This window comes from Poecile atricapillus, chromosome 2, assembly GCF_030490865.1.
Source record: "Poecile atricapillus isolate bPoeAtr1 chromosome 2, bPoeAtr1.hap1, whole genome shotgun sequence".
Classification (NCBI taxonomy): domain Eukaryota; kingdom Metazoa; phylum Chordata; class Aves; order Passeriformes; family Paridae; genus Poecile; species Poecile atricapillus.
Window position 1 is genome coordinate 63,432,477 of NC_081250.1, and position 26,701 is coordinate 63,459,177.

Consider the following 26,701-nt stretch of genomic DNA (forward strand, 5'->3'; position numbering starts at 1 on the left):
AGGTGGGACAAACAAAGGCTGTAATGTTTTACAAACCTATTTGATGCAAAACACTAGATATATGGTCTATATCTCTGTTTCTCAGGTCTTTATTACCAAATTCTGACTTCTTTTCATTCCATTAATGCTTTCAACAGCTTATTAAAAAGCACAGTCTTGCTAATTTACAGTAATGTCTAGAATACCTACTCCAAATTTATGGAAGAAATCAATAAATTAATCAACAAAAAGGAACAGAAAAGTGACAAAACACATTTTGTTCTATTACTGTGTCAATTCTAAATGTTGTTTTAATTATTCATATAAATATCTCTAATGCATTAGTAAATGCGATGTATTGCACACCTACTTTTTTCTTTTTTTTTCCAATTCTTGGGTACCAATTCAGGAATGTGGCTCCTTGCAGAAATACAAAGAAGGCCTCTGAATACTTTTCTTAGTATTTGATTCTATATATCAAATGCTGTCCTGCTTTCCATCCAGAATACCACAGGATTACTTACTCCACAGCACTCTCTGCTGAGAGATCCATAGAGAAAGTCACATAAAGTCACACAGCCTTGTAACACACCACACAACACAGCCACGGGGCAGAAGCACTTCTCCATCGTTCCTGCCATAGCCAACAAGCAAATCCCCAGAACTGCAGCTTGAAAGGGGAGGCAATCGTGTATATTAACATTCCACTGAGAAAACTCCGATGAAACAATGAGCTAGTGAGTATCGTTGGGAAGAGATGTCAGGGTCTAAATTCTGTGTCTGCCTGCCCAAACCCCTCCTCCTTTTTCATCAACATGTAAAATTCTGTGTATTTTCTGGTGTACCCAGCACCCCAGGCAATGCCATTCTCACTCATTCACAGCCACGCTCACTCTGCCCACCCAGTAGCTACACTGAAGTAGTAGCTACCATCCTTGTCCCAGGAGAGACACCAACGGCACAAAGAAAGCTGCAAAGCCCGTGGGTGATTCTGTGTAGAGGTGGAATTTTTCAAATTATGATAATGAGCTTCAAAAGAGAGTGAACAGAGCTGCATAGATACAGCCCCTTTTTACGTCAGAAAGCACATAAAGGGTTGACTAACCTCTGCTGCTTATTTTACATTATAATCTCACCCCTCCCTTATTTAGCAACTTCCTCCTTAAGCCCTGGCATCTCTTCTCCATTTCCCTCACAATCTTGGGGCCTTTTCCTCCTGAGATTATCATCTACTGGAAGTTCCCCCTCCCTGACCACTACCCACATCCCAGTCTTTGTTCTGGCTCCCTACAGCGTTCGGTGTCTGGACAGGCTTTACATTCACTCCAGATTGATTGCTCTCCTGCTCTTCAAAGCTTGTGAAGCAGGTTTTCATTCAGTTGCCCTCGCCTGCCAGAATGGGGAGCAGTGCATGGAAACTGAAAAGAGCTCATGAGCACCAGGCGAGCAGGGATTTGCAACTGAAACCCAAGGTAGAAATGCACGCCGTGTGTCTTATTTAGTTCAAAGCCAAAATGTTTCTGTCTAGGATGTCTGTTTGTATCTCAAGTCACAAAGAAGCCATTAGTACCAATAATGTGTCATTACGGGGGCGTCAGCAGAGACTCCACAGCTAAGGTTAATTTGAGATGCATAATTTAAAGCAGAACTAAAATCCCTCCATTTCACACTTTAATGACTCAATTCAAATCATTCTTCAAATTTGACACAGCAACTCTTAAGGGGACACTTGCATTTTTTTCTTGTCTTTTTTTTTTTCTGGCCAATTTTAAGTAAAGTACTTATCTAGTGCAGAAGTAAAATACACAGATCTTCCATTTACAACCACTTTAACCTGTCTTCCCCCTCACATTTCTTTTCAGCAGTTTCATATTTCACACATTCACTCTGACACATTAGAATATGCATGATACAGGCCAGTTCCTCAAGTTAAAAAAACCAAACCTGTTCAGAGTTAAAATTTCACTCATCGTAACCCCAGGGGTTTTGCCAAGAACAGCTGACAACACTGTTTATCTTAAACATACCACATCACTTAGGTAACAGTAGTACCCCCACAATTCTTTGTCCTTAGTATTTCTACTCTCAGCATCCTGCTAAAATACATTAAATACAAAATCCTTGGTTTTCAAACTGAGGCAAAGACAGAAGGATGCTGTGGTTCAACAAGTGCTTCAAGCATGTGTCCAAGTCTCCCAAATCACTGATAATTTGTTTTGTCAGGCAACTTCCCTGAGAACAGCTGATAGAACACAGAAATAATTAAGCAAAAACTCCTCACAACATAATGAAGCAGCATGATAGTGAGATCTTCATGCTGCTGAAGATGCAACACCTCTCTATCAGACATCTCCTGCCTGTTGCTGTGCATTCTTCAATAAAGCTCACATAATGTTACAAAAATGCGTAGAAACATGGAATGATTTTTGTCGTCTGACACAACTCTATTTTGTTCTGGACTTTCAAGAAATCACAGTTCAAGCACACAGACATTCTTTGGAGAGCTGCCCTCAATGCTAAAAATGGCCATGGAATTGCACAAGGAGTGGGGGGGAGGGGAGGGAAGAAAATTCCAAGAAAACTTTGACTCATGCATTGTAATTCATCAGGTTTTTTGGAGAAGAGAAAGGAATGCCGTCAAGCTAAAACTGACAGAGCTATTTTCTGATCTCTAAGTGATGTCAATACTTCACAAATCCACAAGTGCTGGGAAAATTTTTCTCTGCAAAATTCTAAGAATGACTCTTAAAATTTCTTGGGTTTGGGGAGGTGGGGGGAGAACCCAGAGCTAAAAGAGGTACTTGAAATTAAACTCCTACGTAGGTGTGTTTTTGAATACTGAGAGTATTAGGCTTCACAGCTTTTTGCTATCTGTGACTCAGACTTGCTGCCACAGGTGTCAAGTGATCAGGGACTTAACTGGAGCTCTGCAGAAACCTGCTGCTTTGTGATTATTTTTTTAACTATATGTTAAAAAATTCACCCTCAAAGACAGACAAAAAGCAAGCCTTTCCATTCAGTACAGACCTGAATCTTTCCAGTCGCCAGATTTTACTGTCCTGTGAACTTTCACCTACCAAAGCAGATTTTTCCGGTTTTCTGTTGTTTGATTCTTACGGTTTTGAGAATCACATCATGTCCATCATGGTTTTCAGAACAACATGATGTAAACCAAATCTAACAGGCAAAAGGGCTTCAATAAAGTTCTGAGAATAACACATCTACTCTGGCACGCCAACACACTATTTTTAATTGAAGCTCATTAAAGATGTAATAGAAGAAAAATTATATTCACTTCCAGCTCTGTTCCATCAATGCAGTGAGATAATCATGCTGCTGTACCATACATAAAGCAATATTTATGAGTAGTGGTTTAGGTAATTTAATGGAAAGGCAGAAAGCAATGATTCATTCCTTGTTCTATCTGTTGCTGAAAAATGACTTTTGCCAGTTGCAGGGCCCAAGCAGGCACAAAGAGAGATTGGTTTCAAATGTTAGTAAAACAGAGACCTGGAAAATGAAAAGAGACAAGTCAGTTGAAATGCCGAACAAAAGGAAAAAATCTGGATTACAGATGAGAATTACTTTACAGAGCAGCATACAAATGCAGGCCTCTGAAGTAATCTAAACCAAATGTAGACTGAAACTGAAGTCATTTAGTGAGTCAGCACAGTAATAGGACACTAAAATTACATGTGAGAAAAGCGCAATCTTTTCTGTATAGCACACTGTATTTTATTCCAAATTTATCCAAAACCAAATTAATTGTCTCCTTTGCATTATACCTTCTGCGTTTCCTTTGGACTCAACCTCTACCTTCCAGAAAGAAACAAACTTCGTGCAGGCTGACTAGTTGTGAGCTCTGATGTCTAGGAGTTGAATTTCCCTTTCACAAAAGTTTCATCTCCAGACCATGACCACATTAATAAACAATCATGGGCATGAACACTACTGACCCACTTCCAAATTATGATTACTTTCCTCTGAATATTTTTTTTTTTTTTTTTTTCCAATTTTAATTAGCAGTTAAAACCAAAACTGCTGAGAATCATTACAGGTTCTGCCTCCAAGATTCTGCCATCCCAGAGGTTTTGGTCACCTACAGCTTGGTGCAGACAGGGAATTCAGTGCTAATTATGTCCATCATCAGTCAAAGAAAGGCTTTGCTTTCTATGTGCCTCAAATATTTTTTTAAAACCATAACTGTTTTTAAACTTAAAAAGCAATCTTCATCTCATTCTTGCCTCATACTTCCAAAAAAATGTAATTCTGTGAAAGCCACAACAATTGCTTGTTCAACAAAGACTGCAACTCTCTGAAGTGCTTTCTCAGATACATTTGTATGGACAGACACAGGTAGAAATGAATACTCCAAAAATATCCACAATAGATAACAAGCAGTGTCTAGAAACAAAACCAAAAAAAAAAAGAAAAAAAGAAAAAAAGAAGAAAAAAGAAAACCAAAACCAGCCATGTACTACAAATGCAGCCCAAATTGGAATGAATGCCTACAGTAGCAACAGCACAGGAAGAGCAAAATGTTATTGTACATTACTGGCCTGCAGCCCACAATTACAAAAAATACTGCAGTATTCCACGGTAACAGCATAAAATATTATCATTTCAAACAAGCAGCTGCAGCACCCTGCCCACAGCAGCCACGCCACAGAGAGTTGGGGAGAAGAGGGCTGCCAAAGGACTCCCCACTGCAGAGGGGGAGTGGGCCACAGGGCTGGTGAACCCTTGGGATGCCTTTTCCTCACACCCACAGCTCCATCAGGGCACAAAAGCCCACTGCTCGGCAGCAAACTGCTCCCACATGGGCTCCAGCTGCTGAGCCCTCCAGCAGAAGCATGATGTTCACTCTGCACTCTCTCTCTTGCAGAAGTGTGCCTTCTGCCAAATCTGCATTTTCACACTGTCTTAGAGTCAATAAAATCTCCCCCGTCCCAGCTCCCCTGAGCTAATGCCTATGTTACCCAGCTCCCTCTAACATCCAGCCAACAGGTTTTAACAGTGGCCTAGCCAGGGGCTCCAAAAGCAGGGGTTGGCACACACTGCCATTATGACAGCTACCATTTGCCTTCTCAGACAGCGAGCAGTTGCTCCACTACAGATCAGAAAAGAGGAGACAACATGCACACAAATTTATCAGCAACACTCGTGTCGACTGCTGTACCCAAGGCTGGCCAGCACAGAGGGCAGTCCCACCACAGCAAACAGAAAACCCCAAAAAGTAACAGGTAAGTCTGTCTGCTCACTGGCATGCATTGCACACTAATGAATAGCCCTAAGGTAGCATTTTTAGGAATAACACCTACTGCATTTGGGCTCTACGTGGATCATAAAAAAAGACCATCTAAGAAGCCGCATGTTTTCTGCAAACTTAATGCACTTGCAGAACAAGCCATCAGAGGAAAAGCAAAGCAGAAACCTGAAACAAATGCACTATCCTGGTTTCAGCTGAGATAGAGTTAATTTTCTTCCTAGTAGCTTCTAAGTTTTGTGGGTTTTGGATTTAGCATGAGAATAATGTTAATAACACACTCATGTTATAGTTGCTCAGTAGTCAAGGACTTATCCTAAATCAAGGACTTTCCATTTTCCCATGGTCTGCCAGCAAGGAGGTGCACAAGAAGGCAGGAGGGAGCATGACCAGGACAGCTGGCCCCAATTGGCGAAAGGGATATTCCATGCAAAAGAGCATCCTGCTCAATCTGTCAGCTGGGGGAGTTATCCCTGAGGGGCTGATGGCTGCTTGGGGACAGGCTGGGTATTGGTCAGTGGGTGGGGAGCAACTGTGCTGTGATCACTTGTCTTCATCATGTTTTATTTCTCTTTCTCTTCTGGTTGCCTCCCTTTTCATTACATCATCATCACTATTATCATTACCACTACTACTGTTATTATTGTTGCTATTGTTATATAATTCTTAAACTGTTCTCATCTCACTGCATGGGTTTTACCTACTTTTTTTCCCAATTCTCTTACCCATCCCGTACTGTGTGGGTATGGGGAGTGAGTGGCTGCATAGTACTTTGTTGTCATCTGGGGTCAAGCCATGACACTCATGCTTCCTATACAGCCTGAAAACAGTACAGATTCTCCAGACAAAACTGCAAAACCTGAGCTCTGCCTCAGCTACCAATGCTGCCTCAGGTATTTGGCCTCTCCCCACAGCTCAATGAGCCTGAATACACAAACACTCTTGGGGCACCTTTTAGAGATATTCGAATCATGATGAAAACTTTTTCTCATGCAGCCAGAGATGGGATGTTTTCAGGAGGGAGTAAATTAACTGCCATACCTAAATACTTCCCAGTTCACCTGCACTTCTTATCTTTCCCACAACAGATTTTGTCTGCCAAATGCAGAGAAGAGTGTAGTGTATATATGTGCAGTAAATATGCAATAAACTGCAGTAATACATGCACTAGACTGAAAGTCTGCATTTTTGTATCCTCATAAGCAATTCATTGGATTAAGGACTCAGAGTCCCACAGGGAGTACTGCAAATACACATTAAGTCTCTGGGTGCTGGATTTGACTCTCTGACGTATGTAACAGATGTGTAAAGTAACACATAACCAGATGCCTCTCTCGCAAATGCACAGCTAGAGACTGAAAAGCCCTAAAAATGTTGTGTCCAAGGGCAAAAGAAAAGGGAGATAATAAACACAGAACCAGATATCTAGCAAGAAATTAGGCCTCATGAATTCCTTGCCTACAATGCTGAAATTTTTCATGTCTGCAATTCAGCTATGGTATCTCAAAAGAGAACTTTTCAGGAGGTGGGAGTCCAGCCACTGTGGCCTGATTTGCTCCATGCCAGGGTGGTAAACCATTTCCTGACGTCTTTGAAATTTCAGGGTCCTACTTCCAAAGCCTCCACTGTGATTTCAAAGACCTCCATCCAGAAGAGTGGTCTAACTCCTTAGAAGAAGGAAATACTCAGGAAAAAAAAAAGCATATAGCTGTATAACAGTCACCACCACAGAGGCATTTCTCCTTTCCCTGAGTTGGTATATCCTGGCCAGAGTGGCTAGGAGAAAATAGCTGCTATGCTTTTGCAATAACCTTCTAAGGCAGAGGAGAATGGTGGGTGAGAAAAAGTTAAAAGCCTCAGTTTAAAATTTTTGGCTACTCCCATTTCATGAAGTAACTTAAAACCACTCTGCTAGAAACTGTGTGAACCACTGACTTCAGATCTGGATCCTGCCTTTTTGCAAAGCTGCTGGTAGGCTAGGATCCAAGGCTTTAGTTCAAGCTCTTATGTACTCCATACTGAAATGACTTATACCATACATTCTTTATAATAAATGGCCTCACAGTGAGGAAGGACAGTATTGGCACAGTTCATCTTTGCATCACTTTTTTGAAAGTTTAGGGAAAGCACTGGAAACATTACAGCTTTCAAATATTTTGCCTCACGTGGTTCACAGGCAGCATTGTGAATGGCTGTGCAAGCTTCACCCACTTTCCTGGGACAGGCAGTGTGACAGTGTGACTCCCAGGTGGGCAGTGCCCAACAGAGCTGAGCAGAATGGGCCTGGTGGCACTGGCAGGGCCACGTCTCACCACAGTGCTACCCTGCACTGTGCCACTGCAGCTCCTGACTCCCTGCAGTGAAGGTCTCTGTCCCCACCACCTCCTCTTTACAAAGGCTCACACACACATACTGAAACAAAAGAATAATTCCATTATGTGCCTGACAGCCTGTGAGCTTTCCTTCTGATTCACAACAGCAGTGCCCCATTGAAAAGATACATATAGAGGGGGTGGGAAAACAAAAAAATCTTAAGAAGTCTCTAGCAAGCACACGTATTATTAAAGCCTCATTTCCACTTAATACAAGTTGCTTTGGGATCTAATGCAGCTGATTTGAGGGGAAAATACAAACAAACAAAGTCTTCTTCCATTAGCCAGGGCAGGGGGTGGGGAAATCGAACCAGTGCCATCTTTGTTGAAGAGCCCCACAAAACTAATGGTTCAGGAGAGCTGAGGAGCATGATCAGGGGACAATTTGTGACTGATCACTGCCATCTGAACATGGCATGCTGACAGCTGAACGAAGAGCGAAACAAAAAAAGCGTGTGTTTAATCGGGGCAGGCTCAGTCCCCTGTGTTCACTTCCAGTGAAAAATACCAAGCAGGAAAGAGTCAGCCTCTCTGCCTGCTCAGCTCAGCACCCACATAACTCCTTGGCATTTACCACAGGACTTTCTCCAGGCACACAAATGGAGGCATTATTTCTTCACATGGTGAAAAAAATAAGAAAGGAGAAGGATAGCGGTACAATTTAATATATCCTAAAATGATCTTTTGGCACCAAAGACATTCCCTGCAATACTCTGACAGTGGGCTCCTGCACTCCCCGATGCAAAAAAAGCTAAAAACAACCTCAATGATTTTTTGAATGAAACACAGAAGCTGATGAAATTATTATAAAGGCCACACCGATGCGACAAAATGCCTTTTCTTGAGCTTCAATGTGCACTTCCTCAGACAGCAACAAGAATGCAATTGTGAAAGGAAAACCATGTATGCTATCCTGATCTGACATCCTTGAAAAGAAGGTAGCAATAAAAGAATTTTGATTTGTGCTTCATAGAACCAAGAAGGAATGCTTGCCTCCAAGAGAGTGGGGTGGACAGAAAGCAGAGGTGGGCTGAAGGTGATCACACAACAGAGCACTTCTCTCTCACAGGTTTGGCCAAGACTGTCGCCTACACCTGAAACAGGGCTTGCCCCAGAGAGTGAGGCATTTCCCTACCTCAGCCTTCAAACAGGTTTGCATTAATACCTCATTTCACAACTACAAAAATTGCCTCAGACTCCTGCTGAAAGAGTCCTGTATTCCTGTTTGGGCTCACAGTCCCTAGTGCAAGACCTGCACATAAAAAGGAGTTGGCTACACTGATTTGAAAAACTTTTGACCTTTTCAGAAAAATCAGTACAAATATCTACAGGACCACTACCATTTCCCAAGCAATGGCTCCTGTCTACTGACCAGGAAGGAAATATTTAGCTCCCTGCAGTGGGCCTGTTGATTTCAAAGGAAACTTAATAGCTCTGTTCCTACAAAGCAAATACAGAGCAATCACGGGGGTTCGGCTATGCTCTCCTCTCTTCTGAAATCTGGTAAGCAACATGTCTGCAAATGCCACTTGCAAAAAGGTTTTGATTCTCTGCACATTTGTGGGAACATATACCCTGCTTCTTCTAGGTTATATGTATCTTTGTGATTCTGCAGATTCCTTACAGCAGTTTAGTCTCTTTCAGCACAATTGTGGGGCAGAATAGAGTAAATAACTTAAAATATTTAAGAAAGATGCTGGTGCTTTTTTGTGTTCATTTATGCAACATTTTCATTGGTTAAAAGTTTTACAACTGTAGAATCTTCTCCTTAGTAGATACAGGTATGCTTCTTTTCTAATGAGAAATGAAAACAAAAAAAATGAAGACTAGAGGGAAAAGGTGAGCTTTTCCTTGTGTCTCATCATTGTCTTTATTAAAAAAAAAAAATAACTCTGGACAACACAATTCAGGCTCAATCAGGGAACTCTTAGTTCAGTTCCTATTCAAATATCCAAGTGCTATTTGCAACTCTAGTTATGAAAGGGGACATTATTTTCTTTATACGTTTAACTTCATTTGTTCAAAGACACACTGATGAAGCAATTAAGTCAGACGTACTATTAAAGCTGGTGTAGAATTCACAGGCTCTGCTAAGAAGTTTGGTATTTCAATGAGGTGTTTAAACATAAAAATGAGAACTATGTATTTCATATAAAAGTATCACTGAAGAATGCTGTAAAATCAGATTACTCATGACATTATCACCAACAGTAAGAGATTTGTATATGCATTTTTCTGGCTGTGTGTTGTATGTTCTTCAATAGCTTTCTTCAATAGTTCCCATATGATATAGATTCCAAACTAGGAAATATTTAGGCTCATGCCTAACTTTCAGGGAGAATAGCCTCATTGATTTAAACAGGGTTTAACCCTTATAAATGTCAGAATGATTGCCTGTTTGTGGGATTGGAACTCATGGGGCCCATTTTCAAAAAGATAAGTGCATTACGTATTTTTACTGCTGTTTCTGGGTTTGCCGTTACAGTTCTCTCCCTCCCTCTCCTGCCTGTTTTTATTGCCTTCAACAGCAATAACATGACACTCTGAGGTAAATAATAATTAATTTAATTACAAACTCACTGTAACTTATGACAAGACCCTCCAATCACTTACCTCAAATCATGAGTGTTTCAAGATGCAATTGTTAATCTCCTTTTTTCCCACTCTCACAGGAGATGTTGCAGACTTTTTTTTCTGGTATTTTGCATTAAAACTCTTTCCCTGTGCTCCAGGATCTTAAACAAAAACAAAAAAAGAAACACTCAGAATGAAAATGTCATTTCAAGCAATTGGTGGGTGGCTCAGGGGAAATCCCTGACCTTTTTTGAATGTATATTTCATTATCTAAAGCAAGTGTGGTAACTTCCTCCAGCAGCAGCTCTTCTGTGGGCTGTACTTAAAAAAAAAAAAAAAAAAAAAAGACGCAACTGAACAAAAAAAAAATAAAACACTGGTTTAGACCGCTCAAAAACATGGTATTTTAAAAAATCCATAAGATAGCACAAACTTCAAAGTATTAATTTAAAGCACAATCCAGGACATACCAGACTCCACAAATTTATGATAGTGAAAATGGAAGAAAACCCAGAACACAAACCAGAAGAAAAATCATTATGTAAAGTGTTAAACTGCTACATAGTTTTATTATTGCTATCACTGTTATTATTACTAATAAAACATATACAGCCCTTTCCCTCAGTCTTCAGTGAGCTCCTGTAGTATTTCTGTAGTAGCAGCGTGGGGGAAGTAGTAGCCGTGCTGGAGAAGCAGTGCAGCATTAGCACTACAAAACCCAGCCCAGCTGTCGAGAGAGGAAGGAAGGGAGGAGGAGCGACAAAGCAAATGAGTTAAGAGTAACTGGCAGGGCTCTAATACAATCAATTTTGACATTCTCCACCATCACCAAAAAAGGTCTGAAGGGTTTTGAATTTTCAGCAAGTGCTGCTATACCAGAACAGTTTCTCACCACCCCCTGCTTCACCCTCCTCCCTCTCCCATACCTGCAGCAGGGCTTGGCCAAGAGCCAGCGGAGTACGTAAGACTCCAAACCAGGCTCTGTCAGCAGGAAAACAGTGCCAGCCAGTGCAGAGTTCACGTTCCCTCTGAGAGCGTGGTCTTGCATTTACATGGCCTCTCTGGATTACAAGCATCCCAGTTATTTCTCTGCGAGCAATTTTTAGGGCCAACAACCACATCCATTTTTGCTCTGTAAAAAGCCTGAAAGAAACTGTTCCCAGGGTTACACCTGTGGCTACCCTCACTGAAGCCAACAAATTTACACAACATGACAGCGAGAGGATTTGACCTTGTGTGCATGTAAGCCAGAACACTTTGATTCTCTTCCTTGGCTAGAACGGACAGGCATGAATAATTTTCCCCTTGTTTTTAATTAAGAAATGGAGACAATATTCACAGTCTTCTGTGGCTGTATATACCTCAAAAAAGACAACTTTTCCAAAAGTGTTCAAAAATTCAAAAAGTACAGCTTTTAACACCACAGTGTATTCCCCCACATAACCTGCAGGAAAACAACCCAAAACTTGAAGTAGATGACAACACACAAATAAGGAGGACTTTGACACCTGTACAAAGGCTGTGCCTATGTCACCACTCCCCAAAGCTGCTTTGCTGGTACAAAATACTCTGCTTAAATTAGCCTGGGCCCCTACTCCACCGTGCTTATTCACGCTGACGTGGTGCTGCCTCTTTCTTCAAGGAGCTGCTCTCACTCAACACCAGTCAAGGCTGCAAGAGCCAAGCCTACCACTTGCAGGAAGCGGACAAAGCCCTCTAAATCTGTGACACAAATCCAGAGAAGGCTGCAAGTTCAAAGTGAAATGAGGACAGTCTGTCCATGACTCATGCCACCTATAAACCATTCTTAATTTAAGAAAAAGTGTTAGAGAGATTATCTTACAGAGTGTCACACTGCCAAATCAACTAGGTTCTGCCTCTCATTTTTTTCCCCAACTCAAATACAAGGTGGCCAAAGATCAAAATCAGCATAAAATCCTCCTGTTCTCACTTCATGTACTTCCATTTTTAATACTCTGTTTAAAGAGTCAAATAAAGCTGTTTGATGGACAGATTCCCAGCTATCCTCCAGGCTTTTTTGCATGACCTACGGGCAAATGCTATGTGACACTTCCTGAAAGGCTAAAATAGCTCTGAATGACACTTGAGCTTCTATAGTACAACTACAGCATGAGACTTTGGCTCCTAATGCACACTGTCACTTAACCCAAATTTTCCCCCACCTCAGTTTCCCCAGCCTCTACAGCAAAATAAGAGTATTCCCCCAACTCAGAGGACTGATGCAACGAACACAACACTGATTGTGTTGCTGATTTAGTGGATAATCTGGAAACAAGGAGAAAGTTACAGAAATTTACAGATCTCTTAACTTAGGCTGAAACTTCACATACCCAGAAAAAGACCCTGCAAACCGAAATAAGGAGTGAGTCATCAGCCTGTCCCTCTGAAACTGTTTTGCTGGACAGTCATTTTACTAGTACAACTCTCTTCTCCAGGGTGCTCCCAGCAAGCGTGGGGGACACTGAATAGATTCACTGTATTCACACAACAGCTTTACAGCTGCTGAAAAAAGGCCTATTGTAGGCCTGCATTTTACTATCTCGAGTAGCATACATAAAGTTGCTGTACAGCTTCCATTACCCATCTGATCCTTACAGAAACAGGAGCAACAAATCAGGGTTTGTCAAAAGAAAATAGATTTAACTGTGATGGAGGAAATAGTCCGGCCTTTAAAAAAAAAACAGAAGTAACAATTTATATATCAGAGGATAAAAGTCTAAAAATATGTGTTCTTCCTGCAGTCACTGTCTACTCATGGCTTGCACCTCCATCCACAAAAAATATAATATTTTCTCAGTAACCAAAATAGTATCAAAACCAACAGCGAACTCTTAAAAATGGAATTATTGGGTCACACTTTACAAAGACTCACTCAACAGCCAGATAATCCTGGACTTTGCAAAACATGTAAATAGATATGACTGCCCCTTTTTAAACATCTTGATTTTTCCTGTAGTGTCTGTGAAGTCAGGGAAAAAGGACAGTCCTGAATTAGGCACATTCCTCCCAGCATTTGACTACTCCATTCTCCCCCTTCTGGAGAAATGAATGCAGCTTCAAACAAATTAAAGGAATATTTTGTCAGCTCCTTCACTCTTCCCAGTGTAATAAATGAGGCAGTGCTTCGCTTCTCTAGCTCCCAGCAGAAGCAGGTCTGAGGTACAAATCTTCCTTCCTCCTCCCATACACACAGCATTAACCCTGCCAGCTGCAACGACACCGAATTCAGCCAGGGCTGTTCAGCAGACTATCCCACCTGCAGCACACGCTACTACTAACCCCCAAGAATTAAATGTTGGTTGATCAGCACACGTCTCCCCAAAACACAGTACTTCCTTCAAAAGCAACAAGATTGGACAAAAGTTACAGGATCAGTTTTTCTACCTTCTGGCTTCAAAGCCACAGGAACACAACAGGTGCTGTGCTGCTCTGTACTCAAAGGCAGAAACATTTTGCTTTTCAGTGAAAACTAAGACAGGCACTACCCCTTGCTTTGCCAGCTTGGGACCTTAATAAAATACCAAGAGAGTAGCAGCCTGATAAAATACCAGCAGTAGGGCACTTCTTTTCTCCCAGTCTTCCTTCATTTCAAAGTGGGGCCTCTCTCAAAAGGCCGATGGAGCTGAATGGACTGAGATGATTTTCCATTCTAGGTAAATTGCATGTTTGCTATGGTAGCATGACTTGACTGCGATCAAAATGGATGAAAAACCACAGCAAATGGAAACAAAGACTCAAGTAAAGAGAGAAATGAAGCCCCAAGACAAGCTTCTGAGAAATACTCATCTCTTATTTCTGGATTTGGGCTTGCCTACCTCCAAGCCTGGGGGGCAGACAGAACTGCCAGCCTCCTTTGCCATCCCCAGGGCAAGCGGCTCTGGGGTGGGCCTGGGCAAAAGTAGTACTATTGCACATGACAGGACAGAGCCAAGGCCAGTTGAGAACAGTGGATTGCTAAAATATGATCTCATTTTGGAATGAGCTATGAGGGATGAAAAATGACAACACCAGGCCCTCTGCACACCTCTTGCCGTGGGAGACAGGAACTCTTCACCCCAAATCTCACAGAAATGTACCTACCACTCTCCCTTGCCTCTGCCAAGGGTCTGGCAGGCTCAGGCACATGTTCCTACATGCCATTTACTCTTTTTCTTGCCTTCTGCTCATAAGCACACACACCGTGAACTCCCCTCTTTTCTTAACAGCTGAAGTGACTTTATTGCACGATTTTTGGACTAGAACTACCAGCCCACGCTCAGTGCCCCCATGCCTTGATGCCACCTGTTTATCATTACAAGGTGACACAGAGCCATGCTCCCCCCACTTACCCTGAGGCATGTCATGTCTTTCCAAGTCATAAAGCCCCAGACTCATCAGGTGCTGACCTCAGGCTCTCCCTGGCACCCTAAGTGCCTCCTTTATCCCAGCATGAAGGTCTGAGAGGGACAGACTGCATCACAAGTCAATGGCTTCATCCCTTGGCAGCAACCCTGCCATATGACTGCCTGTGCTCAGAGGCACAGCCTTTCTTGGCTCACGACCTCTGAAAACAAGGAATGCCAGTGGATGAAGAGCTGAATACCCTCCACCCACTCTTTCACTGGCCAAGCTGTTCTGAACAGTAACATACATCCCCCTGTAAAAGTTCAGCATGCTGCCCACAAAAAGCAGCAGGCAGGCGTGCCTCTCCTAAAGAGCATATATAGTTTAGAAAGAGATGGTAAGAAAATGAAATATGGTGTGATATTCAATGTGCACATATATTCTGGGTTCTTCAAAGGAAGGGCTCTAGAAAAACAATAGAAATTCCATGTTGTTTGGAACAGATGGGCCTCGTATTTTTTTTCTATTGCCTTCTGCTTTACTTACTCATCTCACCTACCTTCTAGCCATATGAGGTTTTTTTTGGGGATCTAGTTGCTTGCTGCTATATAGAAAAATCTGAACAATCAACATTCCTTATACAACCATGTACCTCCAGTGACAGAGAGTACAGGACACATTCAGGACACTTCAGAAGAAACCTGTGATGACCTTTGTTGCAGGAAACTTTGGAGGCCTGACCATAAGCTGTTTTTAGAACAGAAATTTGACTAAGCCACAACCAGCTCAGCACCACTGTGGTTTGGTCTTACTTTTTGAGAGTAGCAGGACAGACTATGCCAGCAGCTAAAATCTTCCAGGCAGCGGAAGAAATGTTGTCCTCTGCCTAGATTCATTGAGTTGGTTGGCTACAAAGACTGGTTAGTATTTTTGCAGTCAAACTTACTCTTTTAATCAAGAAGAGACAGGAAACTGAGAAAGACAAAGCTTTTCTGTAAGTCTACTTCCAAACTTTTCTTTTGTAAAAAAAACAAACCTGAAACACTGTACTCTTACTTCTGTCACCTCTAATTCTACTTGCTTTCCTTCAGCACAAGCCTCAACAGGAGTATTTCAGCAAATACCAGGTTTGGTTGTATGCTCCCTGGGCTGCCAGCTGTCAGATCCAGAAAGCAGGTCTGTCACATCTGCCAGACTGGCTCTCACACCCACTGTCTCAGATAACATCATGTATTCTTCCAAGTCATGCCAGCAATAATATGACATTACACATCCCCTTACCTGCCGCAGGACACACACAAAAAAGAGGCTGTAGACCTTTAAATAAAGGATGCCCAGCCAGTGTCTTAGGATGGCTAAGAGCCTCAGTTGAGAGCACCCTCTGTGACTGAAGGTTACAAGGACTGTCCCCACGTGAGCACGTGCTCACATCAGCAGGTCAAGTACCAGCCACTGTACACGGGTCATTGCTGGTTAAGCATCTAATGTGCACTTGGCATTATATAAACTCCTTAAAGATGATACAATCCTTTCAGGAGAAGATTTCTTCTTTCTAACTTCTCAAAACAGCCTTCCTTCTCAGGAGCCTACTCACATCAACCTTCCCCTTGCAGTAATAATTACAAAGAAAAGGGAAGAAAGAACAAAAAGAAAGAAAAAATATAAAACCTGTTTCACTAACTGGCACAGCTATACATAATCAGATCACTGAAATACACCTTTCTTTCCATGCCTTCATCCCACTACATCCCTACAGGGCAAAGCAACCTTCTGCTTTTGTTAGATCAAGCATGCAGCTTTTGAAGCAAGTCTCCAGATAATCCATCCTGCCTGGGCTTTCAGTTGTACTGTGGGGTGGTCCTGCAGCACATGGACAAATCCCTCTTGGCAGGAATTAACTAGAAGCATCATGTTCCCCAGAGTGAGCAGCCAGCAGCACCAGACAGCTTGGAAGTAAAAGCAACCCCAAAACACGTCTGGTGCAAACCTCAGCAGCCCAGCAGAGTTTTCACAGGTACTTTCTCTGGTTGGTTCACATTACTTTTTAATGTAGGCATAATCATAAATATTGTGCTGTCATTCATCTTCATGCCACCAAATAAAAATATGTTATTATTAGATTCTACTCTAATATTGCAACAGCAACTGACAAGCAGCAAGAGCATCTTGAAGTGAACAATCTAAAGAATAGATCAAAGTAGTTTCGGCTATAATAACTAACCTAATTTCTGTAGTTTTACAATGAGCTCTTCCACTCATTAAAGTATTTTCTCTTTGTCCTACACCAAAATAGTAAAAAAACAGTTACAGAAGGGAAAAAGTAAAACAGACTGAATATTTTCTCTTCATCTTGCACTAAAATAATAAAAATCATTAAAGAAGGGGAAAAGTAAACAAAGCTGGATTAAAGGACCAAAAAAGATACTACCTTTCCACCATTAAATCCCATGAAAGATAATAAACATTAGGCATAATAATAAAAATATAGGCATCAGTTGTAAAAACTGCCAGCAGAAAATTTTAGGCAACAGTGCTTTTTTAATATATTGTCATCTGAGCTTATGTCAAATGCCCTCTGGTATTCTGTCCTCACAGTAGATCTTTTGTTCTCTTTGAAAATGTCATTAAATAGACCCTCAAAGTCCTGACACTTATCATAACTAATTCAATTAATAAGACAGTCATCACCTCTTTTTTCAGTGCATGAAAGGCCAAGAATTCTGGCCTTTGTCAGAATCATGTCAAGAATGACATGATACCTAGCTTTATTTTGCCACCCATTTAGAAGTACCTGCTGGGTCTGTGGAGGTTTTCAGGCCATTGGTTAAAAGCCACCTGAACACAATCCCCCATACTTGTTTCCTTTCCTCATAAGCTGTTTGTCCCTAGCAGTAGCAAGAGCATAACACTCTAGAGTTTCACTGGAAGCTGCTAAGAAATACCTTGTGATTGAAACTTCCTTGCATTTCAGGCGCAGGAAGCCAACTAAACGTCACTGATCCATTTGTTCCATTTTTGTTAAATGGTTCTGGACCTGGCAACAAATTTGTGAGCAAGAATGACATTGACCATCATGCTGAGGACCTGGCTGATTTGGGCCAAGTGAAATGCTATCCTAGTACTCAAATCCCTCTTGAAAGCTTCCTTCTTCCTTCACATGCCTTCCACACAGGAGACAAAACTGCAGGCAGGAAGCCCAAGCACAGAGGAAGTGTGTGTAAAATCCACAGTCTCAACTTCACCATCACTGTCCATTTTCATGAATGAAAAAGGCAAAGTCAGTAGGGGAAGCTGGGCCCTGTCACAACTGCTACCACACTGTCCTTTCCCTCCAAAGCATTGTGGATCTGTGTTAGTTTCCTGCAAAGGTAATTGTTCCTATGTCTTAAAACAGCCAGGGACATAGTTTCTAATATGGTTAAATTTTAACAGCACAGCTTTGGGCCTAACTCTTTGTCCTGCATTTTCTAGAGCTGTCTGAGAAAGTTTGGGACCTTTAATAAGTGATGTCTGCATTTAAACTGCATTCACTGGTGACTCTTTGCACAGGACAGAAAAAGTAGGTGGGGCTCCAATCTCCCAGCACCACGTTCCATCTGTCACACAGCCCTGGTCACATCACCTTGTCCATTTGTCCCGGGCTCCATTTGACTCATACAGAATATGTGAAATGACTGAAGGTGCTGTTAGTTTAGAGTAAACTGAAAACTTAAAATCCAACATTTACCAATAAAGCGTGGGAGTATTAAAAGGACGCGGGATATTCTCCCTCGTTAAAAGACCAAGCAGTCCCATATGCAGTGATGTCTGTGAAGGCTGGTTCCCTGTGGCTTTGTCTCTCCATGACCCCATGCACAGTGAGATGCATGCTCTGAGCAAAGCTAACCCTGAGCAATGGCTCACCCCATCATGCTCTTATATCTGTGATAACACAGGTGAGCCTTTCCTTCAGAAAGGTCACCCATTTCTGTCGTTGTTCTGTGCCCAAATCCTTGTTCCACAAAACTGCTCAGAGCTCAGCCTGCCTGTTAAATTTAGCTGGACCTGGCCAGTGGACTCCAACCTTACTGGAGAGACTCAGGGATATACGAAGATAGTGTACACCACAAGGAAAACAAACTAAAATACTCATCTTGGCCTGAGAAAAATGATGTTGAACTGGCAAGAAAGGTAAACCAATGGATCTGATGTTAGAATTGCAGTGCCAGTTCTGTAACATTCATCAGTTACAAAATAAAGCATTGACTTGCCAAGGGAAGTTTATTTTACTTAGGCTGGTTTGAAACACAGCTTTACTTGTACTTAATATGAACTGCATTCTGCTTATGAATAATATTATGTCTATCTTCTGGGAAATTAAATTGTAATCTGTCCTCTGTTCCATTTCTTTAAGACATTCAGTTTACTACTGTAACTTATTTGTGATTTACTAAATTCCAATTACAGAAAGTAGGACAACATTTTGTTCCTATGCAAGACAGGAAAAAGTACAGATAACAGATTTAAATCTGCTTCAAATGACAGAGGACAAGTAGATGTCTGGGGTTTTTGAGAGGTGAGATAAACCAAAAGGGTTTTTCCCCTGGAGGATCAAAACAGACTATTTTTCCTTTCCGTTATTCATAATATAAGACAAAGGTCATTAGAAACACAGCTAAGTTTATGGAACATTCACAATGTTGCATATGGCTACGTATGTCTTATTAATTTTGGTGAGCAGAGTTTGTAACCAGAAAAATTATTTACAACCTTATTTATTTTGGGTATTGTACCTCTTTACATACATACAAGCGTACTAATGTGGGCTGTAGTGCAGTTTTTTCTCCAGCATTTATTCATACCTAGGACAAAACTACTTTCAACCTGCATATATCTGTCATGACAAAGCTAGCACTCAACAGTTTCATTTTCTAGCACCAGCCTGTGTCAATTTAACCTTATACTGTCTTTTCCAACAATTCCTTGAATTTACACCTAGATTTTCTCTTTGGTGTCTACAGCTAGTAACTACACCACCACATAACCTTCCTGTCACCACTATCCTGGAGAAAATGAAAGCAGCCCTTCAGCCAGTTTCTGAAGGATGAGTGACATTTGCAAGGAAATCAACTGTGCCGCTTTCTTTCAAATAGGCTGAAATAGACAACAACACACTTTCAGTAGCTGGTATATTACTAAGAAAAAAATAAAAAAAAAGACCATGATGATTACATAATTGCTTTAAAATAAGTTTCAAAAGCTACAAACACACCCCTCCTTGTACTAGTCCCCTGACTCTTCTTCTATGCTAAAATACATATACCTCAACATATGGGTACATATTTTAATGCAATATACACTAGATTAATCAATTTAAGGCTAAAAAAAAAAAAATAAAGAGATTTTGGAAGTCAGCAAGGACAATTATGGTCCTTTAGGCTTATGATAATCATATGACAGGGCACAAAATTTGAGGTTAGAATCCTCCCCAGAGTGGGAAAAAAATCTTCCATTTCATGAAAGTGAGTAGCATCAATCTCTGAAATTTGCTGTGTAGTATTTTCAGAAAGACATCTGAACTCTACAGAAATATTTCATCCACCTGTGAATGCACTACTTTCCTCAGCCTTTTCCCAATTATTACCGGGATCTTCCCATTATTATTAAAAACAAACTGTTCTTCATTGTGAAAGAGTGAACTGCTCCCCGTTCTCCCAAGTCCCAGTGAGTGTGATGGTCACCAAACACGGACACATTCGTATTGGAGAAAAAATGTTACATTAAAAAAAAATCCTTCACTCTAACTTCAGTATTTTTTCAGGAGTGCTTTCCACATATGTTAAAAAGTTACTTAAATTAGCATCTGCTATTTAAAATTTGTGCCTTTGAAAAATAACAGCAGCTGATCAGCACACAAAACCGTGATATTCTCATTTTTTGCATGTTTTCCAAGCACTGAAGATTGGTAGGCATAAACAAATAGAAATGGAATCCCTCCACTTCACATCCTATTGACATTATGAGCCACTCATTAGAAGTGGGAAAAGACTTACGATTTGGGAGTTTTCCTACATCACAAGATTTTGCAGCCAACTCTCCAGAATAAGCCAAGGAGGCTCTTTCAGGTCCCAAAACATTTATGTGCTTTACTTTAGGGGCTCCAGAAGTGAGCAGAACTACTCAGATTTACAAGTTAAACAGCTACCCAGCCAGAACTGTAATCCACGCCAGTCAGCAGTGCCACTGTTAACTGTCTGGAGGAGCTGAATTTGTTCCCTCTGTCCCACACCTTTCCCTTTCTTTTTATTTCCAGAAGCAAGATGAAAGATAAAAGGGCCTTCTGCTATTTGTACTAATCACCTGTTAGTCACAGGAGTCTGAAAGGCAAACTGACACATCCACTCATTTTTACTGTTTCCAGTATTTACAGTATTATTTCTCTAGGACTGTGAAGCAGCTGCCAGTGATTACTAGAATTTGGCATGTAGAAGCTCATGTATATGAAAAAACCACGATCAAACAATATGCAGCTCATTAAAGAAAGTTTGTAACTCTGTTCCCTGCCCTAATACTTTGTTTTTATCTCCTGGAAATATTTACCACACCACCTGATTAGACTGAGCTGCTTATGTATTTTGAAAATACAAATTATGCCATCAGTCATTCGTGGTATGACAGTAAACGTGCAATTATACAACTCGGCAAGCTCCCGCAGTGCACCAAGGCAGGCACAACCCAGCCCCGAGTGCCAGCACAGCACAACCAGACTACCCAACCTTTATTGATCTTAAATGAAAACTCGGGCAATAAAATAGCCCACACGTTGAAGAACAAAGCTTGGACTGGCTCTAACACATTCACCAGAGCGATCAGAGCCATGTCTTTCCAGTCTGCATCTGCAGGCAGATGAGAGGGAAGCACTTGCAGAGGAAGGAGTGACTGCACACTTTCCTAGATGTGTAACAATTCGACCTGAAGATTCATATCCCAGAGTTGGACTTTTGTGCCAAGAAGTTAATGGACCTCAATCCCATGTTAAAACCCACTGTCACTCTTTCTTGTCTAGCTTCTTTAATTTGGTTGTGTGCTTTTATGGTCCTCTATGTGAGGATTCAGTCCTTCACATACATGCAGAACCATACAGCCAGGGTGTCTGTCACCTTTGGCTTGCAGGAGAAGGACCCAACTCTTTTTGACTGTGATGGCTGAACAGAATTTGCCCTATGACCACCAGGAACGACAGGTAGCTTAAGAACCTTGAGAAATCTACCCTTCAGCTTTTACTTTGGTCCTCCTTTCTACCTCTCTTAACACACTTAAAGCCCCTCCCTACACAAAACTGGCAATAATATTTATCTTGACCTAGAAGGCAGAAAAGCAAGAAATTACAGTGTACGTATAAAATTCATGCTGCTGTATTTATTTCAAGTCTCATGAATCTATCATAGCACAATTAAAACTCGCCCAATGCTAAACAGCTGGTTTCCTCTCTGTTGATGTGATACACTATCTTGATTCACATGATACTGGATTCGCCCAAGGCTGCAACTCATTCAGAAAGCTAGCACAAATGCCATGTCCCATTTAAAATCCAAATGAGGTTTTAAAAGATCAGCCTACATCTACGTAAACTTCATTCCTTACTCCTTCAGAGTGGAGAACATCATCTGAGCAATCCTTTCCACCCTCAGAAGTCCCAGCTGGTGGTCAGTATGACTGGCATGACACAGGTAGCTGCAGAGGACTGATCTCTGCATCTCCTCGTGATGTAGAAAGGAAGAAGCGATTGGTCCCACACAGATCTGCACGGCACCAGAGATCTATTTATACAGCTCTAGCAGGCTGAAACTCTGCGCAGAAACTGCAGCCATCTCTTCAGCTTTCAAACTGAAGAGGGGTGGATGTCTCTAATTCTGATTCCCATGGTGTTCCCTGCAAAAATGACAATCATTTTAATTTTGCGTGGGGTAGAGCTGCTGGCATGTTTCGCACGTCTTTCCCTACACCAGCTTCAAGATTCTTACACCTCAAGGATTATCAGCTTTGTCACTGGGTTTTAGATTCCACATCTACAATTTATAAAATGGCCACCCTAATTAAACTGAGGGTAACACTTCCCTACTAGGTTCAATTAATCAGTAGGCACTGCAGCTTTCTCTGTTCTCTTTTTTTTTCTTTTTTTCTTCTTTTTTTTTAGCATATGACAATAATAAAACAATCAAAAAAAGGTAATTTAGAGTCATACTATACCCAACTGTCATTTGTAAGACTTTACTGTATCATTAGTCAGAGCTTCTGGTGACAATATAACCCACAAGGCTGAAACCTGAGTGGTTTATACATGTCATCAAAGCCTTAAAAGATAAAAATGCCATCTTAGAAAGTGGGAGTATTTAATTTTTTATAATACTTTTGTACTAATATAAAGCATTCACTTAATTTAAATCAGTGACTTTTTTTCTTAAGGTATTTGTATCTATTTGAAAATATCTAATTCTTTTTTTTTAGATCTAATAGTGCTGAGTACTTTGAAGACAATTTGCCAGGGCTTATTAATTAGAATTCTTACAAATCTTTGGGGGTTGGGTTTGCTGAGGGGTTTTGGGTTTTCTGGGTTTTTTTTTAGAAGGGAGTGGGTATACTGTGTTAGATTTTGTTGTTTGTTTGTTTGTTTTGCTGGGTTTTTTTTTTTCTCCCCTCCAAACCAGGGCACAGCACTGCAAATGCAAAATTCCAATCACCTCCCCCAGATACCAAATTCTTTTCATGAAGTGGCAGATTAGTTATGTTACTTGGTAACAGCTGTATGGTGTAGTGGCTGCTACTAGGTCTGTACAAACACATGTCCACAGGCTAGAAAACAAAACCAGACAAATTCTCAGCTAATGCATAAAGGCTGAACTCCAATGAAAACTAGCTGTGAAGGAATGCTGTGACTCAAACTCATACCTGTGGACATTACAGCGAGTTACACAGTACTGATTATTACATATCAGAACTTGATTACTGACTTTCCTAGTACTTAAAATGCTCATAAAAATGGAAAATTATAAGAACATTAAAACATTTTTTTAAAGTCACTGAAAGTAACTATGGACAAATTGGTTAATTTTATGACAGTTTTCCATTAGCTTATGTTGCTCCACTGCAGTTTCACTTTATTCATGGACACACACATATGCATGCATACACACACAATTTGGGAAAGTGGAGGAAAAGGAAGAAAATTGGTTTTATGAACAACCAGAGAACCAGAAATTAATGAACAGACTCAGAAGACCAATGAAGCACATGATTGATTTCCATTATCTTCAGCAGAGCTTGACTACAGTTGAAGTGCTTTAATGAACGAGGGCCCCCAAAACACAGTGCTCCTCAGCCCGGTTATCTGATCATGGCTTCATGTGAAACAAAACACTTGAAAGCAACTAAAGGTAAGGAAATGCTCAGGTTTAGCAAATGAAAGCCTTGTAGGAATTCTACTACTTAAGAAAAAACCCACAGTGGCTTCCTAAATTTTCATCACCTCTAGCAGCTTTTGAATAATGCAATGGTCTTTCTGACAGCTTCATAAAACCGTATGTAATCCACACAAGAAGTTCTACAATGTCTCAGCACTTCCTGGGGACTCAGAGCAGTAGGGTAGCCTTGCAACACAAGCAGAGATTAATCATTTTCTAATGCACAGTAATAAATAATGTATCCCCCATAGTACATAAATTAAAGCTGTAATTTCATCCAAGTTCTGTGATGACACCAGAAGCCCAAGATGGAATTTCAACCTCGTTATGACCAGTCAGGATACACATTATTCCTAAAATTATGATCTGAGAATTTATCATGAGTTCTGAAGGCATTACCAAAAAAAGAAGGATATGTAATTACAAGCAAAAAATAAAATTATTAAGTCAGATATTGTTTGCAGAACTTGCTAAAGTAAGCAGTAAATCTCATCCCTCAAAAGCCCACTCAGCATATTTATAGCAAGGCAAGCAAAGATCACTACTACTATCAAAAAACTGAAAATTGTTCTAGTACCACAGGGCAATGCCTCCACCACAGCAAACAGTAAAAAACTAGATGCTGAAGTTCAGGTTTTATGTTACAAAACCCCTAAAATGCTGAATATATGTCCTCCTACCACCACACACAGCATTTCACTCAGAAGTCAAACAAGTATTGTACAGGTGCACAACAGGTATAAAATACCAGGATAAAGTCACAGTCTTTCTCAAATCCACATGCCTATCTGACAAGAAAGCTACTGAGCAAAACAAAATACTCACGATGAGAAGTTTTATCCTTCTGATGAAAATACATATATAAGTACACACACACACACAGAGAGTTTATACAGTGTAAAGGATCTCAAAAATTTTCATGAAGAACATCCTCCTATCATTTCTCCTGCAGATAATTTCAAGAAATCCTAGGAAGACTCAAATGACATTTTACAAGTCTAACAACAAGTATTTTAATGCAAATAAGGTTTGAAGTATGATGACCGAGAGCCAAAATAATCATCTATATAGAGTTAACTGTTATATTCACCCTGACTTTTGCTACCAATTCCCATGATTTTCAGCAAATCCCACAAGATTTCAAGGATGTCTGGAGCCAGCTTTCTTTCAGAGACAAGAAGAAAATAACTTTCTGACCGCCATACACAAACAAGGCATGAAATTTCACAGGATCATTCACGGCCTGGAGTGGTTCCACATTCTGAACTTCTTTGCATGGTATTATTCACAGATTTATCTTATCCCCCCCTCCCTCCCACCACATTCCTGATAATGTGAGACTCATAAATCATGCTCACTGTCTCTTGCTTTCTCCCCCCACCCCACTGCACTTAGTTTTCTAGCTTAGAGAGCTGTAAAGAAAAAGTAAAGGAGGGGAAATGTGAAGATTATAAAAAGAAGTCAAATAAATTGGTGCAGAAAGTTGATTTTTAAAAGCTGAAAATATTTAAGCTCAGAGTAACAGTTTTTGAATATCTGATGCTTCCCCACAAGTCACTGTATTATTTGTTCCTTCCAACTCTTCCTCTTTCCACTTCCCATTTCTATAATGGTAAAGTGATCAAATCTGAATACCTGAACTTATATTTTCTGTACTCACATTTAAGAACCTTAACAGCAACGTTTCATATTCAAGGGGCCATTCACCCAGAGAAGGCTACTAATTTTTCTGTTCTTTTTTTAATCTCTCTGATAACCAGCAAAATTTAAAATCTGCATATAAATATTTATGTACCTCCATCTGCATTTGAGGATGCATTTTCCACAAACCTATTTTCTCCCTTTTTGCATTCCCTGGCTATTCACACGAACAAAAAAAAAAAAACAAAAACAAAAATCATGAGAAAAAGACAAGGAAAGCAAGACAATTGTCTAAAGCTCTTTGCCTCCATGCTTGCTCCACAAGAAGCATATCATCACCTCTAAATAGCAACCTGAAACCTACTCAAGAGACTTACGTAAGTCGTGAGTCAAGAACTAAAGCAGTGAGTGTCAAAACATTCAAAGACACAGTATCCTCTGCTCCTAGTAGTAAAGGAGTAACTGCTGAGAATATGCAAAGATGATCACTGCACTGGAGAAAAATAGCAGTAAAAACTTGTCACAAGATCAACAAAATCATAGAATGGTTTGGGTTGGAAGGGACATTTAAAGAGTTATTCCAAAACTTCCCTTGCCATGTGCAGAGACATCTTCCCTGGGTTATGTTGCTGAAAGCTGACCATTCAAAACTCAGCCACACAAACTGAGCTACAGGCTTCAGCCACAGTAGCACATTGCTAGAAACCCTTTGACCTGGTGTGATCTTGGAGGCTTATTATGTCTCAAAGAACAATATAAGCTCCCACAGAAGTGTTAACATAATGCCCAAAGTATGCCTCCATCTGCCTTTTATTGGGGACTCAGAGAAAGTGACAGTTTTCTACAGAATCTCTTAGACAGTAGGTTATGTTGCTCATGAAATATTGCCCACAAGGAATGGCAATCCAACACAGGGACTGAAAGGTGACCCTGTAAATAAATGTCAGCTGCAAAATCAAATACCTCTCCTGAACAAACACTGAAATATTGACAATGTAAACAAAATACAGAGAAGAGAAATAATTCCCCAATGAAAAAGAAAGAAGGAAAAAAACCTAGAGGGAATATGGGAGGGAAGGGCACAT

The 26,701-nt window shown here is 40.7% G+C and overlaps 1 protein-coding gene across 6 annotated transcripts in view; it reads right to left on the reverse strand.

Annotated features, from left to right (window-relative positions):
• The window catches only part of ATXN1 (ataxin 1), a 362,359-nt gene that overhangs the window by 143,688 nt on the left and 191,970 nt on the right, over positions 1-26,701 (reverse strand). For 5 of the 6 annotated variants that reach the window (XM_058831292.1, XM_058831293.1, XM_058831295.1 and 2 more), the window contains one exon: positions 10,231-10,352. The gene's annotated coding sequence lies outside the window, so the exon portion shown is untranslated. Of the gene's footprint in view, positions 1-10,230; positions 10,353-10,436; positions 10,456-26,701 lie in introns of those variants that run through there. The other variant, XM_058831297.1, reaches the window with a different exon arrangement.